A 16,719-nucleotide genomic window follows, 5' to 3' on the forward strand; every position below is an offset into this window, starting at 1 on the left:
TTTGTGATCTTACCCAAAAATACAGTGACCAGTGTTCTTAAGAAAGACTTCTCAATAGAACCCATAGTCTCTCAACAGAGCCCACAGTCTCTTAGTGGAGACTAAAGTATCTCAATAGAACCCACAGTCTCTCAACAAAGACCAAAGTCTCTCAACAGAATCCACAGTCTCTTTAGAGACAAAAGTATCTCAATAGAACCAAAAGTCTCTCAACAGAGATCAAAGTCTCTCAACAGAGCCCACAGTCTCTCAGTGGAGACAAAAGTATCTCAATAGAACCAAAAGTCGCTCAACAGAGCCCACAGTTTCTCAGTAGAGACAAAAGTATCTCAATAGAACCAAAAGTATCTCAATAGAATCAAAAGTCTCTTAACAGAATCCACAGTCTCTTTGGAGACAAAAGTATCTCAATAGAACCAAAAGTCTCTCAACAGAGATCAAAGTCTCTCAACAGAATCCACAGTCTCTCAGTGAAGACAAAAGGATCTCAATAGAATCAAAAGTCTCTCAACAGAACACACAGTTTCTCAGTAGAGACTAAAGTATCTCAATAGAACCAACAATCTCTCAACAGAGCCCACGGTCTCTCAACAGAACTCGCAGTCTCTCAGTGGAGACTAAAGTATCTCAATAGAACCCACAGTCTCTTAACAGAGCCCACAGTCTCTCAGTGGAGACTAAAGTATCTCAATAGAACCAAAAGTCTCTCAACAGAGCCCACAGTCTCTCAGTGGAGACAAAAGTATCTCAATAGAACCAAAAGTCTCTCAACAGAGCCCCCAATTTCTCAGTGGAGACTAAAGTATCTCAAAATAACCAAAAGTCTCTTAACAGAGCCCACAATCCCTCAACAGAACACACAGTCTCTTAGTAGAGACCAAAGTATCTCAGTAGAACCAAAAGTCTCTCAACAGAGCCCATAGTCTCTCAACAGAACACACAGTTTCTCAGTAGAGACTAAAGTATCTCAATAGAACCAACAATCTCTTAACAGAGCCCACAGTCTCTCAGTGGAGACTAAAGTATCTCAATAGAACCAAAAATCTCTTAACAGAGCCCACAGTCTCTCAACAGAGCCCACAGTCTCTCAGTGGAGACAAAAGTACCTCAATAGAACCAAAAGTCTCTCAACAGAGCCCCCAATCTCTCAGTGGAGACTAAAGTATCTCAAAATAACCAAAAGTCTCTTAACAGAGCCCACAATCCCTCAACAGAACACACAGTCTCTTAGTAGAGACCAAAGTATCTCAGTAGAACCAAAAGTCTCTCAACAGAGCCCATAGTCTCTCAACAGAACACACAGTTTCTCAGTAGAGACTAAAGTATCTCAATAGAACCAACAATCTCTTAACAGAGCCCACAGTCTCTCAGTGGAGACAAAAGTATCTCAATAGAACCAAAAGTCTCTCAACAGAGCCCCCAATTTCTCAGTGGAGACTAAAGTATCTCAAAATAACCAAAAGTCTCTTAACAGAGCCCACAATCCCTCAACAGAACACACAGTCTCTTAGTAGAGACCAAAGTATCTCAGTAGAACCAAAAGTCTCTCAACAGAGCCCATAGTCTCTCAACAGAACACACAGTTTCTCAGTAGAGACTAAAGTATCTCAATAGAACCAACAATCTCTTAACAGAGCCCACAGTCTCTCAGTGGAGACTAAAGTATCTCAATAGAACCAAAAATCTCTTAACAGAGCCCACAGTCTCTCAACAGAGCCCACAGTCTCTCAGTGGAGACAAAAGTACCTCAATAGAACCAAAAGTCTCTCAACAGAGCCCCCAATCTCTCAGTGGAGACTAAAGTATCTCAAAATAACCAAAAGTCTCTTAACAGAGCCCACAATCCCTCAACAGAACACACAGTCTCTTAGTAGGGACCAAAGTATCTCAGTAGAACCAAAAGTCTCTCAACAGAGCCCATAGTCTCTCAACAGAACACACAGTTTCTCAGTAGAGACTAAAGTATCTCAATAGAACCAACAATCTCTTAACAGAGCCCACAGTCTCTCAACAGAACACCCAGTCTGCAGTAGAGACCAAAGTATCTCAATAGAACCAAAAGTCTCTCAACAGAGCCCATAGTCTCTCAATAGAACCCACAGTCTCTTAACAGAGCCCACAGTCTCTCAGTGGAGACTAAAGTATCTCAATAGAACCCACAGTCTCTTAACAGAGCCCACAGTCTCTCAGTGGAGACTAAAGTATCTCAATAGAACCCACAGTCTCTTAACAGAGCCCACAGTCTCTCAGTGGAGACTAAAGTATCTCAATAGAACCAAAAATCTCTTAACAGAGCCCACAGTCTCTCAGTGGAGACAAAAGTATCTCAATAGAACCAAAAGTCTCTCAACAGAGCCCCCAATTTCTCAGTGGAGACTAAAGTATCTCAAAATAACCAAAAGTCTCTTAACAGAGCCCACAATCCCTCAACAGAACACACAGTCTCTTAGTAGAGACCAAAGTATCTCAGTAGAACCAAAAGTCTCTCAACAGAGCCCATAGTCTCTCAACAGAACACACAGTTTCTCAGTAGAGACTAAAGTATCTCAATAGAACCAACAATCTCTTAACAGAGCCCACAGTCTCTCAGTGGAGACTAAAGTATCTCAATAGAACCAAAAATCTCTTAACAGAGCCCACAGTCTCTCAACAGAGCCCACAGTCTCTCAGTGGAGACAAAAGTACCTCAATAGAACCAAAAGTCTCTCAACAGAGCCCCCAATCTCTCAGTGGAGACTAAAGTATCTCAAAATAACCAAAAGTCTCTTAACAGAGCCCACAATCCCTCAACAGAACACACAGTCTCTTAGTAGGGACCAAAGTATCTCAGTAGAACCAAAAGTCTCTCAACAGAGCCCATAGTCTCTCAACAGAACACACAGTTTCTCAGTAGAGACTAAAGTATCTCAATAGAACCAACAATCTCTTAACAGAGCCCACAGTCTCTCAACAGAACACCCAGTCTGCAGTAGAGACCAAAGTATCTCAATAGAACCAAAAGTCTCTCAACAGAGCCCATAGTCTCTCAATAGAACCCACAGTCTCTTAACAGAGCCCACAGTCTCTCAGTGGAGACTAAAGTATCTCAATAGAACCCACAGTCTCTTAACAGAGCCCACAGTCTCTCAGTGGAGACTAAAGTATCTCAATAGAACCCACAGTCTCTTAACAGAGCCCACAGTCTCTCAGTGGAGACTAAAGTATCTCAATAGAACCAAAAATCTCTTAACAGAGCCCACAGTCTCTCAGTGGAGACAAAAGTATCTCAATAGAACCAAAAGTCTCTCAACAGAGCCCCCAATCTCTCAGTGGAGACTAAAGTATCTCAAAATAACCAAAAGTCTCTTAACAGAGCCCACAATCCCTCAACAGAACACACAGTCTCTTAGTAGAGACCAAATTATCTCAATAGAACCAAAAGTCTCTTAACAGAGTCCACAGTCTCTCAACAGAGCAAAGTGTCTCTCAGTAGAACACGCAGTCTTGCAGTAGAGACCAAAATATCTCAGTAGAACCAAAAGTCTCTCAACAGAGCCCATAGTCTCTCAACAGAACTCACAGTCTTTCAGTGGAGACTAAAGTATCTCAGTAGAACCAAAAGTCTCTCAACAGAGCCCATAGTCTCTCAACAGAGCCCACAGTCTCTCAGTGGAGACAAAAGTATCTCAATAGAACCAAAAGTCTCTCAACAGAGCCCACAGTCTCTCTAGGGCTGTCGCGGTGAAGGAATTTCCCTTGCGGTGATTTTGCGTGGCTCACCAGCGCGGTATGCGGTTTTACCGCCTTCATTTACTAAAATAAAATTATTTTTTAAATCCAGAACAATGAGGTCAACTAATGTAGAAGAAGGGTAGGCTACATGTATTTCCCCTTATGAAAAAAAAAGATGAACACAAGCTATACTACAGCTAAATATATTTTTGAGAAAACAAAAATAAATTGAAGAACATCATTTAGGCTTGTTAAGCGCAAATTAACAGAGCATCGGTCAAAACAGAACACAGCAGTGTCTTAAAGAAATAAAATGAGCCAGTATTTATGCACCTGTAAATGTACAAAACAAATGCAATACAAAAGGCAATGCATAATAATTTAGGGCATTTTAATAATATATTAGTGGATAAATTAACGTTTATATATAAAGTATGAAAACGAATGTATCATTATTTTGGCTAAATTAAGCTGGAGAGGTAATTTTTAGTCACACAGATTTGTCATCATTTCAGAACAAACTTAAATGCTATCCATAATAACGTACCGTAAAACTTCAAATAATAGCCCGGGCTTTTATTTTCCCAAACCTATCGTCACACCAGGCGTCTAAAAGAGACAGGCGTCTATAAGAGACAGGCTTTTAATTTAATTGTTCCAGCATGACAGCAGGAGGTTACTACATATTACGTTTTATTTATAATTTGAATGTGTGTAACAAATTATTTCGTGTAAGAACAACAGTCTTAAATTATTGGCAGTATAAATAAAGCAAACAAGGATATGTTGTTTTATTGGTTGTTGCGTGAAATCTTACCCAGATACAACAGTGCTATTTTCTGATTGGCTATTGTGTAGCCTCTTTTTTTGGTATTGGCTCGCTCGACTAGAACTCTAGGGAAGACGGGCTTGATAGAGAGAGAGAGAGAGAGAGAGCAGTGCGGCCAGATACATTTTGGGTGCTGCAGCATATTAAATATGATAAATAGTGTTTCCGCGTGAGAAATACAATGTGTGGCGGGAGTGCATGCATGACAAAAGACTGAAAGCTCGGCTATTATCAGCGGCCCCAAAACACTACCGGCCCACCGGGAAAAGTCCCGACTCTTCCGATTGCCACTTTGCTACTGTCATCATCACCTCAATCCTGACGACGAAGCTTGTTGTGTTGTCATAGTGATGAGTAACGGAATGACTGCGTCTGTCACGTGACATCTACGGCTGCGTTTACACTTGGCATTAACATGCGACCTGTATCCGGATGTTGTCCACATACACATTGAAAAGACAAGTGTAAATGCATCTGTGATCGGAATGTTATCCGATCTGTGTGTCCTGATGCAGAGGTAGTCGAGGACGCTTTGTGATCGGATCTCTATGAAAAGTCCGTCACAAAAATGGAATTATCTCTGCTTTTTGCTCAAAATGTGGTGTTTTTGCAGAAACCTACCCATATTCAAAAGCTGATTACAAAAGAACTACTCAAGGTAGGATGAAACGTTTTTTTTTTTGTTTGAAAGCAGAGGGTCTGTTCTTTCATTTGGTATATTGTATGTTTATATATCTGAAGAAGAACATTTTTTTTTTGAAATGTAGGAAAAATACTGGCCTACTCTCTTAACTCTTAAGAATCTATTTGGCCTTTATTATACATGTACTGTATGACGTGAAAAACAAGGCGGCATATAGTTTCATGAATTTAACGTGAAAGGCGCGGTTGTTGCGGTTGCTTTTTTTAAAAATGCTCGCGGTGAAAGAGTTAACAGAGCCCACAGTCTCTCAGTGGAGACAAAAGTATCTCAATAGAACCAAAAGTCTCTTAACAGAGCCCACAGTCTCTCAACATAACCCACAGTTTCTCAACAGAGCCCAAAGTCTCTAAGTAGAAACCAAAGTATCTCAATAGAACCAAAAGTCTCTCAGCAGAGACCAAAGTATCTCAATTGAGCCCAAAGTCTCTCAATAGAACCCAAAGTCTCTTAGTAGAGACCAAAAATCCCTCAGTAGAGACCACCTTTTCTTAGTAAAGCCCAGAGTCTCTCAACAGAGCCCAAAGTTTCTCAGTACAGCCCAAAATATCTCAACAAAGTCTGAAGTCTCTCAACAAAGTCTGAAGTCTCTCAACAAAGCCCAAAGTCCCTCAACAGAGCACAGTGTCTCTCAGTAGAACCCAAAAACTCTCAGCATAACACAGAATCTCTCAGTAGAATCCAGAGTCTCTCAACAGAGCCCCAAGTCTCTCAACAGAACCCACAGTCTCTCAACAGAGCCCAAAGTCTCTCAATAGAACCCAAAGTCTCTCAACAGAGCACAGTGTCTCTCAGTAGAACCCAGAGTATTTCAATAGAATCCAAAACTCTCAGCATAACACAGAATGTCTCAGTAGAATCCATAGTCTCTCATTAGAACCCAAAGTCTCTCAACAGAGCCCCAGTGTCTTCCTGCTTATATTTGCTTATGTTATTACACCAACTAAATTATGGGCCTCCTCTACCCCCGCAGCCTCAACACTCAAAACATCCACCTCCTCAGAGGAAGATAGCAACATATCAGTGTTCTCTGACCGGGGGGAAGTAACAGCATGGCGGCCTTTTGCACCCGGAGAGAGATCAGCAGCCAGGAACCCCCAAGGGAGGAAGAGATAGGGCAGAGCCTGTCTCAGCCTCCTCGAAGAGATCCATGTTACAGTAAACACATGCAGCCCTCTCAAGAGTGTTCCACTCTCAAACAGCTAACCTTTTGTGACTTTTTTGTTTTAATGTTCAAACACTCCATTAAGCTATTTAAACACTCAGATACACACAGATAGCCATCTGAGGCAACAAAGATAGTGAGGAATTTTTTTTATACTTCTTGGCTCCCACGTCACCCCGCCGGTGATGTCATGCTTCACCATTGGTTGAATTTGATATACATATTCAGACGCACTCACGCCTGAGGCATTCCCAAAGCGTAACTACGGCAATGCAGCGTGAGTTCCCTCGAAAGGAAACACAGAATCTTTCAGTTGAACCCAAAGACTCTCAAAAGAACTAAATAAATAAATAGGTCAAATAAAAATGATTTGCTTTGATGATACTGTCAAAGTTGAACAGTTCAAATGTTAAGTGTATACCCAGGTATTGTTTTTCTTTGCTTGTACAATGTTTTCTTGTTTCTTGAGAGCTCACTTTCATCTGTAATTCACCTGAGCCACAAACCCATCCACAACTCTTTATCTTAGTATGAACAGCTTGTGAGTGCATCTGAGGATTTACTTAACAGATGTTAGCAGCATTTCTCAAATGCATACTGTTACTATTCAGCAGTGGACCCCTCTCCGACATCCACTTGTCTGTCACAGGACTTGCAGACAACCATACAGTTACACCACACAAACTGCAGTGTCCCAGCACGATTTGGCAAGAGGTGTTGACTTTGATATGTATGTGATACTTTGCTATAGGTGAAACAGCCCAGAACTCCCTCTGAACGTTTCAAAGCTCCATGTCTGTGTTAAATAAAGCAGCACCTGCTGTCTTCCTGTAGTCGTTTGACTCCCACGATTGTCTCCAGAGAGGGATAGGACTGCTGGAGAGATCAAGCAAGACTCTTCTCTCACAGAGAAGTAGCGAACAAGTGTTTAGCCACCTGGCGGCTCATAGTAATTACTAGAACAGGTTCAGTGCTTCAGCAGGGATGGGGCTGCGCTCAAGGCCATGATGCTACATTTGATGTTTTCATATATGATGTCAACAGGCACCACAGAGCTCTGAATCAGGCGTCGTTAAACTTTTTACTTTCACTCTTTTCCTTGGGGTTTGTGGTCTCTTAAAGTGAGAGATCCGACAGCATCTGTTGGACATTGACCACGTTTACATATACCCTGATAATGCGATTATAATGGGATTTGGGCAATACTGTGGTTATACATTACCTCAAGTAAACACAATACTCCGATAGTAATAATGCAATTAAGCTCATAATCGCAGTAAGTATAATTGTATTAAAAGAGGTGTCGTACGCTGTTTTTAATTAAAGTATGCAGCCAAGAAAACACTTTAATCGCATCTATACCCCGCTAACTGTGTTTTAGTCACGCACCTTAAGCGCAAATTCATTTTAAACTTGACATTAGGAAGTTTTTCCTGAACTCGCTGTCAGCAGTCTGCCTTCATCCAGAAACAGCTTAAATAACACGAAAGCAGCGTATAAAACCGTTACAGGTACTATAATACTATTTCTGTTTTCATCATGGCACAGAATAACGAAATACATCCATAAGAACGTGTTTGTCATTTAACGTAAATAAATTTAAACAGTGCGCAGTATCTGTGAGTTCATCATTTGTGCTTTGCATTGGGCTTTGTGTGAATTATCCGAAAATAAAAACTGCATGTAAACAAAAATGAAGAGGTGAGCTCCAGTCATGTAAAAATATTACTGCGATTAAATCCTTACTCTGATTATCGGAAATAATCGCATTATTGGTGTACATGTAAACATAGTCATTGTCTGATTATTGTCTAAGCCTTGCATTGAACATTAACATACACTTTTGTAAATGTGTACACATTGTTAAAGAAACATTCACTCAGTGAGTCAGATATTGAGGGTTTTAATAATCAATTCAGTAATCAGACAAATTATTTAATAAACTGATTAATAACTCATGATGTCATTGAATCAATGTTTTGAGTGTTTTTGAAAAAGTTTAAACTGGTAACACTGATCGCTGGTGTTCAGCCACATAGTAGAAAGACATGTTATGTACATCCTGTATAAATGTATTAATAAAATCATATCTAGTAATTTAGACTCCTGTCTGTTCAGTGCTGTATGATATCAATTTCAGAGTCGAACTGCTCTCAGATCAGTGCTGAGCCTTGGTTATCTGGCATCCAGTCGGCCAACAGATGGGTGACATACTGAGCCTCACAGAGAACACGTGTGTGCTGGAGGGAAAGTGTGATTACTGAGCCAGACACTGATCTCAGAGCAGGACTGTCACAGCAGAGCTTGATCTTTAGTAATGGAGTAAAGAAACTGATTATGCAAACCCACGACCTGGATGATGTCACACACACTGTGTGTTGCTTTATGAGTCAGCTCAGATTTTTTTATCATAAACTAAACTTTATTTTATTAAAAAGCACATCCAAGAACAGTGAGATTTTTTGTTATTTTCAAAATATCTGGTCTTCATTAATAATATTTTTTATAAACATAACACAAATATTTACAAAAAGCTTAGAAATATAAATATTTCTGGTTGTTTTTTGTCTATAGGTGCATTTCAGCAGTCTGTCATTTTATATTTCAGTCCCGTTTTGAGTGTTGGCTCTCTGTGAGGACTTTAATTTCATGTTCTCAAGCATGTTCTCAAAATTTGTAACGGACTTCAGTAAAAATGTTCAAAATGATGTTCACACTAGAAATTAGACTAAACTAGACAATGACTTGGATCAGAGTCATAAAGCATCATAATTCTGAATAATTTTTTTCCTGAAGGACTCAACTTCTAAAAGACAAATTATTTAAGAGTTGATCGTTCTAAATTTGCTTCTTTTTGACGAAAAAGACTTTGACAGTCCCCTCGTGGTCTTACTGTAGAAGACTAGCGCTGAATTCATGGAGATTTTTCAGTATTCCAAGAAGTGGGAAGAAATGATTGACGGGTTTTAAACGCTCCATTGCACAGTTACTGGCTGATTGACACCAATGAAAAGAGGAATAGTGGGTAAAATGGATTTTGGCATTTTGATTTACACACACGCTGGCTCATTTTAACCTTGCCCCATTTCCCATCTGAGATTTATCCTCCAGGGCAGTGAAGTAAAGTGTCAGTGTGGGTAAACACACGCTCTCCCTCCTGTAGAAAATGTTCTGCATGTGTCCTCGCTCTGCGTTTGGTCAAGGCCCATTAACTCCACACAGCAGTGAGACTTTAGTATGACATTGGATGAATAACAATAGCATTCTAGTTCATGCTTCAATGTCAGCTATATTTAGAGAGCTTCCTTCTGTTTCATACAGGCTTCTGTTCTAGGTTTGTTTAAGGTGTATTTATACATCCACTTTGTCTCCAAAATCTAATAGGATGTGCTGGGTATAAATACCGCATATCAGTTCAATTATATTGAAGGTGAAGAAAGGATTGACACCAAACAGGTTTTGTTTTAAACTAATTTTTAACACTCAATCTATGTGCCACTGGTGGGACAAACAGAACTCATGTCATTTTGATTCAGAAGAGGCTGTACATTTCTGGTCTGTGTCAGAGGTGTTCATTGGTTTGTAATGTTATTGAATGGCTTTCCGTTTATGTTTGAGAGGTTTTACCAATAGTCATGACAGATAAATGTTTTTATATGGTCTGAGAGAGCCAGTGAATCTGATTTGTTTCTCATTAGTGTATGTAAAGGTGTGAAATAAAAAAAATCTTCTCTATGCTGGTTCATGTTACTAATAACATTTTGTAATTGCATCCACACTGGGTTACAGGCAGATCATTCTGCACCTGTATAAATTTATAAGGTGACCACGATTTTACAAAACATAGTGCTAACCACTCCTACAATCAGATCAAAATAGAAATCTACAAACACAATCCCAATCATAAACCTTGAAGGCAAAATTTAATGAAAATATGACTTTGTCCATGTTTACATGCTATAATTGGGTGCTTCTATCAACCTAGAAGACAATGTGAAAAAGTACAACCCAGTAATTTTGTTTTGGTAAACTATTCTTTGTAAGCATATAAAAAAAATAGGTAATTCAGATTGAATCCCCTTGTGATGTCGAAAGGGAATCTTATTCCAATAATATTGCTCTGTAATCTGAGAGAGAAAAAATTTGAAAGCACAATTGTGTTTAAATTTCAACAAACCACCATCATTGTGATCAGTGTTTGCATTGCAAAAAGCAAGGGTTTGAAGCAAAATTAATGCGAGATACCAGTTGTTCCTCCATGTTGAATGACTAACTCTGGGTGGGCCTGCCGCCACAGCAGCAAGCGGGCTCCTAATTGGTTCAAATTTGCCAAAGTTAAAATTTTTAGACTTGGATGTCAAACGGCAATTCGCGTCATTCGCGCGTCAATTCAAATGAGGCGAATTTGCATCTACCACATCGCGCTAAACGCCTCATTCGCGCCGTGAGACCTTAAGACGTGGGTAAACACCTCTTTACATTGACTTAAAATTAAAAATTAATTACCCCAGACACTCTATTCGCATTTGGTGTGAACGCATGCTAATTTTTTAAGGATTTCCCTGCCGAGCCACATTTTGAGTTTTATTGTCTTCACTGAGCAAATTCTTTTTTAACAGTGGGTGTACAGTATATAATCAATACAGGCATACAGTAGTGTATGAAACATCAACACTACTACAATAGGGTGCACAGGGGGGTGACCCGGTGGCTAGAGCCACTACTCCTCTTCCCGCATTTGCAAATTTGCCCCTCTCACCAACCACTAAACCCGAACAAAGTGTATTATAACTGCTCAGCTAAAGATCCACTAATTTCTATCTGTAATAATTTGCTCTCTGTCTTTTAAAATTGCAATACAAGAGGAACAGAAGATGAGCATGAACAGGCAGGTGTTTTCGTTTTTTTAATGTTCAGGTGGAGAAATCTCTTATTGCACCATGAGCTACGATAGGATTTGTTGACAGGCATAGAAAAAGTCCTTGTTGTTTTTGTTTCTAAGCAGTGCAATTGTAGCAATATCATCTGCATATTTAAAACAGTACCTAGGACTCCGACTGTCATTTGTACAGAATATAATGAAATGAGCTGAGCGAACATCGGAAGGGTGCCACTGTTAAGAACAATGATGGGCGATAATGAATTGTCAACCCTTTCTGCCTGTGGTCTATTAAAAAGGAAGTCATGGATCCAGTAGATACATTGTGGTAATGGATTTTGTGCTGTAGTTTCTTTATTACCTGATGGATAATCAGAATTGCTGATGAACAGAGTGATCGAAAGAAGAGAAAATGAAGAATGGGAGGTTAATTCCAGGTCACAGTCTTTTAAGACTCAACCTTGAATTACATCCGGCCAATGAGCGTTGTTTGATTTGCATTGATTAAGTTGGAAATGGCCATCCTGCTTAAAGGTCCAATGGAGTGCCTTGGAATGCAAAGCATAATTTGATGTGATGATGTCATTTTTAAGTAAAACAGGAAGTCAGTATCTATCGAGAAGACCCACCCCCTTTTTAAAATAAACAATAGCTTTTCTTTTATGGCACAGTCCACTCTGAAAAAAAATCATTCAATTTATTTTTTTAAGGTAAGTGGTTGCAATCAATTTATTTAAGCTACATTTAAACAAATGTTTTTTGTTTTGTTTCGCATTTCATTTTTTTTGTTTAAATGTAGCTTAAATAAATTGATTGCGACCACTAACCTTAAAAAAGTTGAGTAAATTGAATTAATGATTTTTTTCAGTGCAGCAAAGCTGAATTTGACACCTTATGAGCACCACAGTGGTACTAAAATAAAGTCTATTAGAGATAAAATATGAAACTGTTGTTACAGAATAAAAACATTGATGTGGAATTTATGTTTGTGTGTGTCAAGCGGTCTTTGTTTTCTCTTCTACTCGTCAGTGGTGTTTATAATGTTGAGGCTTTCTGTGATGTTTCTTCTTCTTTTTGGTTTTTAACGATGACTGGGAACCAGCGTAATAGGTGCATTACTGCCACGTCTGTGACCAGAGTATATCCTTAAGCCTAACATATTTATACTAAAGGAAAGAAAGTTTAATTTTATTTCATGGGGACTTTAAATTCATAATCCAACATTTAGGATAAAAAGGCTCTCACATTCTGCTGTTGAATCAATGGCATGAAAACAGGCATAAAAGTTGTTAAGATTACTTCCAAAGGTGATGGCTTCCAAATGGCTTGTCCAGTGAGAGTCCTAACTCCTCGAAAGGCCTGTCTGATGTTTTTATTTACAAATTTCTGTCTTGGAATGAACAGGATTTAATTTTATGTTCTGATTTATAATTCAGAGGCCTTCATTTTAAAGGGTTTAGTATACTGTATTTTCCACAACTGGCATCTGGTCAGGCTTGGATGAGCTTTTAGGTTATGTTTGTCTTTACTGTCTAAAATGGCAGCTTGTGAATGACTGAACTCAATGAGTTCTTCAGGGGCATCAACTGGTAATGGTAATGGTCACTTAGGGGGCACTCATATTAAGCGCGGTTACCTTGAACCGTGTCCGAGCACGATTGTCTCCCCTCCCTTCTGACCAGAAGTAGGCACTCAAACTGATTTGCGATCACACTGCATGTTCCATGCCTGAGCCCAAATAAGCCGCGCCTGAGCCCACCTCTGCAAATGGGCTAGAGCAGGGGTCTCAAACTCAAACTGGCTTGGGGCCATTTCTAAGACAGACATTTCATCGGGGGGCCGCAAAGCTATTTTTACGGTAAGAAAGTACAATATTTCTGTAAATGTCATGCCGTTATCCTCGACATCATGGAACGCGTGGCTCATGGCTGCGTAGCAACGGGTGACGCAACCCACGCCACGGAGTGCAACTTCCGCTACCGAGCACTTTGGAAAGTTATGCTTTGACTCGTTTTAATGCTTTGTTAGACGGGATATGTGAACGAAATCTTAAACGTTTAACATCAAAAATCAAACGAATATAAAACAAAGTGAATAAAAATCTTTCTGAGGGCCAGATTATGTTATATTTTTGAAAGGTGATGCGGGCCGCAGAGAGGGGGAGGGCGGGCCGCTAATGGCCTGAGGGCCAGGAGTTTGAGACCACTGGGCTAGAGTGTGATTAATCAAACCGTACATGGGCACGGTAAAGGATTTGAGGGTCAAACATGCTCGGGACAGTTTGGTTTGCATAATGTGAGTGCGCCACAAACACCACACTAAGTATGTAAGAGATTTATCTAATGCTTGCAGATCATTCTGCAAGAGACTGACTTTAACACACTAAACTAAAAATGTGATACTTTAAATAGCGCTAAAATAGAGGGGAAATTAAATTTTAATTTGCTTAAACCATTTGTAAGGAGACAAGCAATACAATGGCATTAGAGTTGCACAAAATTAGGTATCTTACAGTATAAGTCAGCCTTGCCTATAATTCCTAAATAGACTGTTTAGGTCAGCAGCTCTAAGCAGTCTAGAGAGATGTGGAGCTTAATGAAACCTGAGATGTATTTCAGAGCTGATTAAGATGAAATATTACTGAGAGATGAGGTAAAGCAATCTGTCTTTATTACATGAACTTATGAATCAGTCATCTACTGTACAGTCCCTCATTATCTGCCGTATTAACTTATGCTAGCAGTTTATACATAATGAGGAGAAAAATACACTTGACATCTAGAGTTTATCTCTTGTCTTGTATTCATTTGACATAAGTCAACCATTTTTATTGAACACTTGACATTCTGTAAAGACATATAGACTGAGGAGATTGGCAATGGCCACCATTTGAGAGTAGCGGTTTTGAGTAGTTTAAGTGTGTGTGTATGAAACTTGAAATGGGAAGCACTTATTAAAGGTGACAGCAGCTCTGCAGATAATGAACATTCCCGGTAAATCTCTTTCCCACTTGGGATATCAGGTTCCTATAGGTAGCATTCATATCCATCTCCTTGCTGGCAGGAAAATCTAATGAGGTCTGACTCAGCATTAACATAGAATTCTATCCCATAGTGACAGAGCTATAGGATTCTCGAGAGGAATCCCAATTTATTCGGTGTGTCACTGAACCAGGACAAGGGCTCTCTAATGACCCCTCCAAAAAAAATTTCACAAATTAGTCCTGAAATATTACTGATGGTAATAGTTTGGTGGTTTCATTGAGCTCGTTTACATGCATACCAATAATGCGATTATAATGGGATTTTGTCAATACTGCGATTATACTTTACCTCATGTAAATGCAATAATTTGATAAAAATAATGCAATTAAAATCATAATCGCAGTAAATATAATCGCATTAAAAGAGGTGGCGTACGCCATTTATAATCGCAGTATGCGTCCATGTAAACGCTTTAATCGCATTTATACCGCACTAACTGAAGTGCGCGTGTGTTTTAGTCACGCACCTTAAGCACAAATTCGTTTTAAACTTTACATTAGGAAGTTTTACGTGAACTCTGCAACACGACTCGCTGTCAGCAGTCTGTCTTCATTCAGAAATAGCTCAAATAACACGACAGCAGTGTATAAAAGCTTTAAGGGACATTATAACGATAATTATAACGATAAATATATTAGTGACCACATCATAATGATAACTTCATGCTAATTCGCTCAACCAGCACGGAATTACCTATTGGATATTTCTTGTAATAAAATCTTTTTTGCAATTGTTTACATGTCACTGAATAGAGCTGTTCTTGTTGCATTTACACAGCGGGAAACCAGCAGATGTCCTCAACTCGCTGCGTTTCGCGTAACTGAACAAAGAATGTAGTAGTGTAATATCTTACCTTTTGGAGTAGTCAGTGTGGTAGAAAAAGCATTAAGTAGTGAATTTCACAGCAACTGCATCAGCTCTGGATACGATACCTGAGGTAATTTTGTGTTATAGACCTCAGCAATGAATGAGCTTACTGCATTTAAGTGCGCGTGCAATTCAAGTTCAAATAGATTTGATTGGCTGTCAATGGTTTATCGTTCATCATGTGCCAAAATCGCTATCGTTATAGTTGTTGTGTGAACTCTGCTATTACCTTTAATATAAAACGATTTTTAAAACTATATTTTTATATCGTTTTAATGTGAACGCCCTTTAAAGGCACTGTCATATTTATATCTTCATCACGGCACCGGATAATGAAATACATCCATAACAACGTGTTTGTCATTTAACGTAAGTAAAACAGTGGACCATGTATGTGAGTTCATAATGTGTGCTCTGCATTGGGCTATGTGTGAATAATCCGAAAATAAAAACTGCATGTAAACCGGAGTGAAGAGCTAGCTCCAGTCATGTAAACATCTTACTGCGATTAAGTCCTTACTCGCATTACTGGAAATAATCACATTATTGGTGTGCATGTAAACGAGCTGAATGTCTGTTGAACTTTAGCCTGTAATATCTTTACAATTGAGTGTAATGGGAATATTATCCCATATGTCAAAAAAAAAATTCAAATATAATTTTAAATATATTTTAAAATATGGCCATTTTTTAATTTTGAAAGCATTTATATTAACATTAATTGGAAGAATAACTTTGTGGGGTGGTTTCCTGCACAGGGATTATCTTAAACCAGGACTAGGCCTTAAACCCGATTTATAGTAGTGCGTAAGCTCTATGCCGTAGGTTATTCGTAGCCTGTGCGTAGCTCTGCATAGCCTGACGTGCACCTTGCAAATTTTTTAACAGTGCGTCAGTTCTACGTGGACCGCAAGCGCTGTGATTGGTCCACCAGAACTCCTCCCGTCAGGTAAAAAAAACTGAGTCATAAGTATTTCCGTTTGCGACGGTGAAAACAAAGATAAGCCAAGTTGAGGAGTGATTTAACTCAAACTGCAACAAAAGTCGCTGTTTATTTACTTCTATCATTGCTGGGCTTCTCAAATCATACACAACAAGTTGCTGTTTTTCTTCGTTTGTTGGTTAACTTGCCAAGCTTCTTCTATATTGTCGCGCTGCTACTGTGGTTACACGTGTGGATACTGCCTACCAGCGGTCTGCATGTGTGTTTGCATGTCAACGCGGACGACACCGCAAAAGTATAAATGAAAATCGTCGCGGAACCTACGCACATCTATAAAGAGCCCTTTAGTTTAATTAGAAAATATAACTAGTTTTAACAACTTACTAAAACATTATTGTGTGCATTTTGAGGCAAAACAAAGATTACTGATGTATTTTAAGATATGTCAGTGCAAGTTGTTTTCAGTTTAGACAACTCTTACATTTTTCCTTTTCTGGGAAACCATCAATGTATGTTACAACCTTGTAAACATAACAGGTTTGAAAAGATTCAAATTAAATTTCATCTACTCTGCAAAAATA

The 16,719-nt window shown here is 39.1% G+C and overlaps 1 protein-coding gene across 4 annotated transcripts in view; it reads left to right on the top strand.

The window, feature by feature from the left end:
• Window positions 1-16,719, top strand: part of kalrna (kalirin RhoGEF kinase a) — a 203,563-nt gene that overhangs the window by 47,402 nt on the left and 139,442 nt on the right. The window lies entirely within an intron of this gene.

This window comes from Misgurnus anguillicaudatus, chromosome 17 (assembly GCF_027580225.2).
Source record: "Misgurnus anguillicaudatus chromosome 17, ASM2758022v2, whole genome shotgun sequence".
Lineage (NCBI taxonomy): Eukaryota > Metazoa > Chordata > Actinopteri > Cypriniformes > Cobitidae > Misgurnus > Misgurnus anguillicaudatus.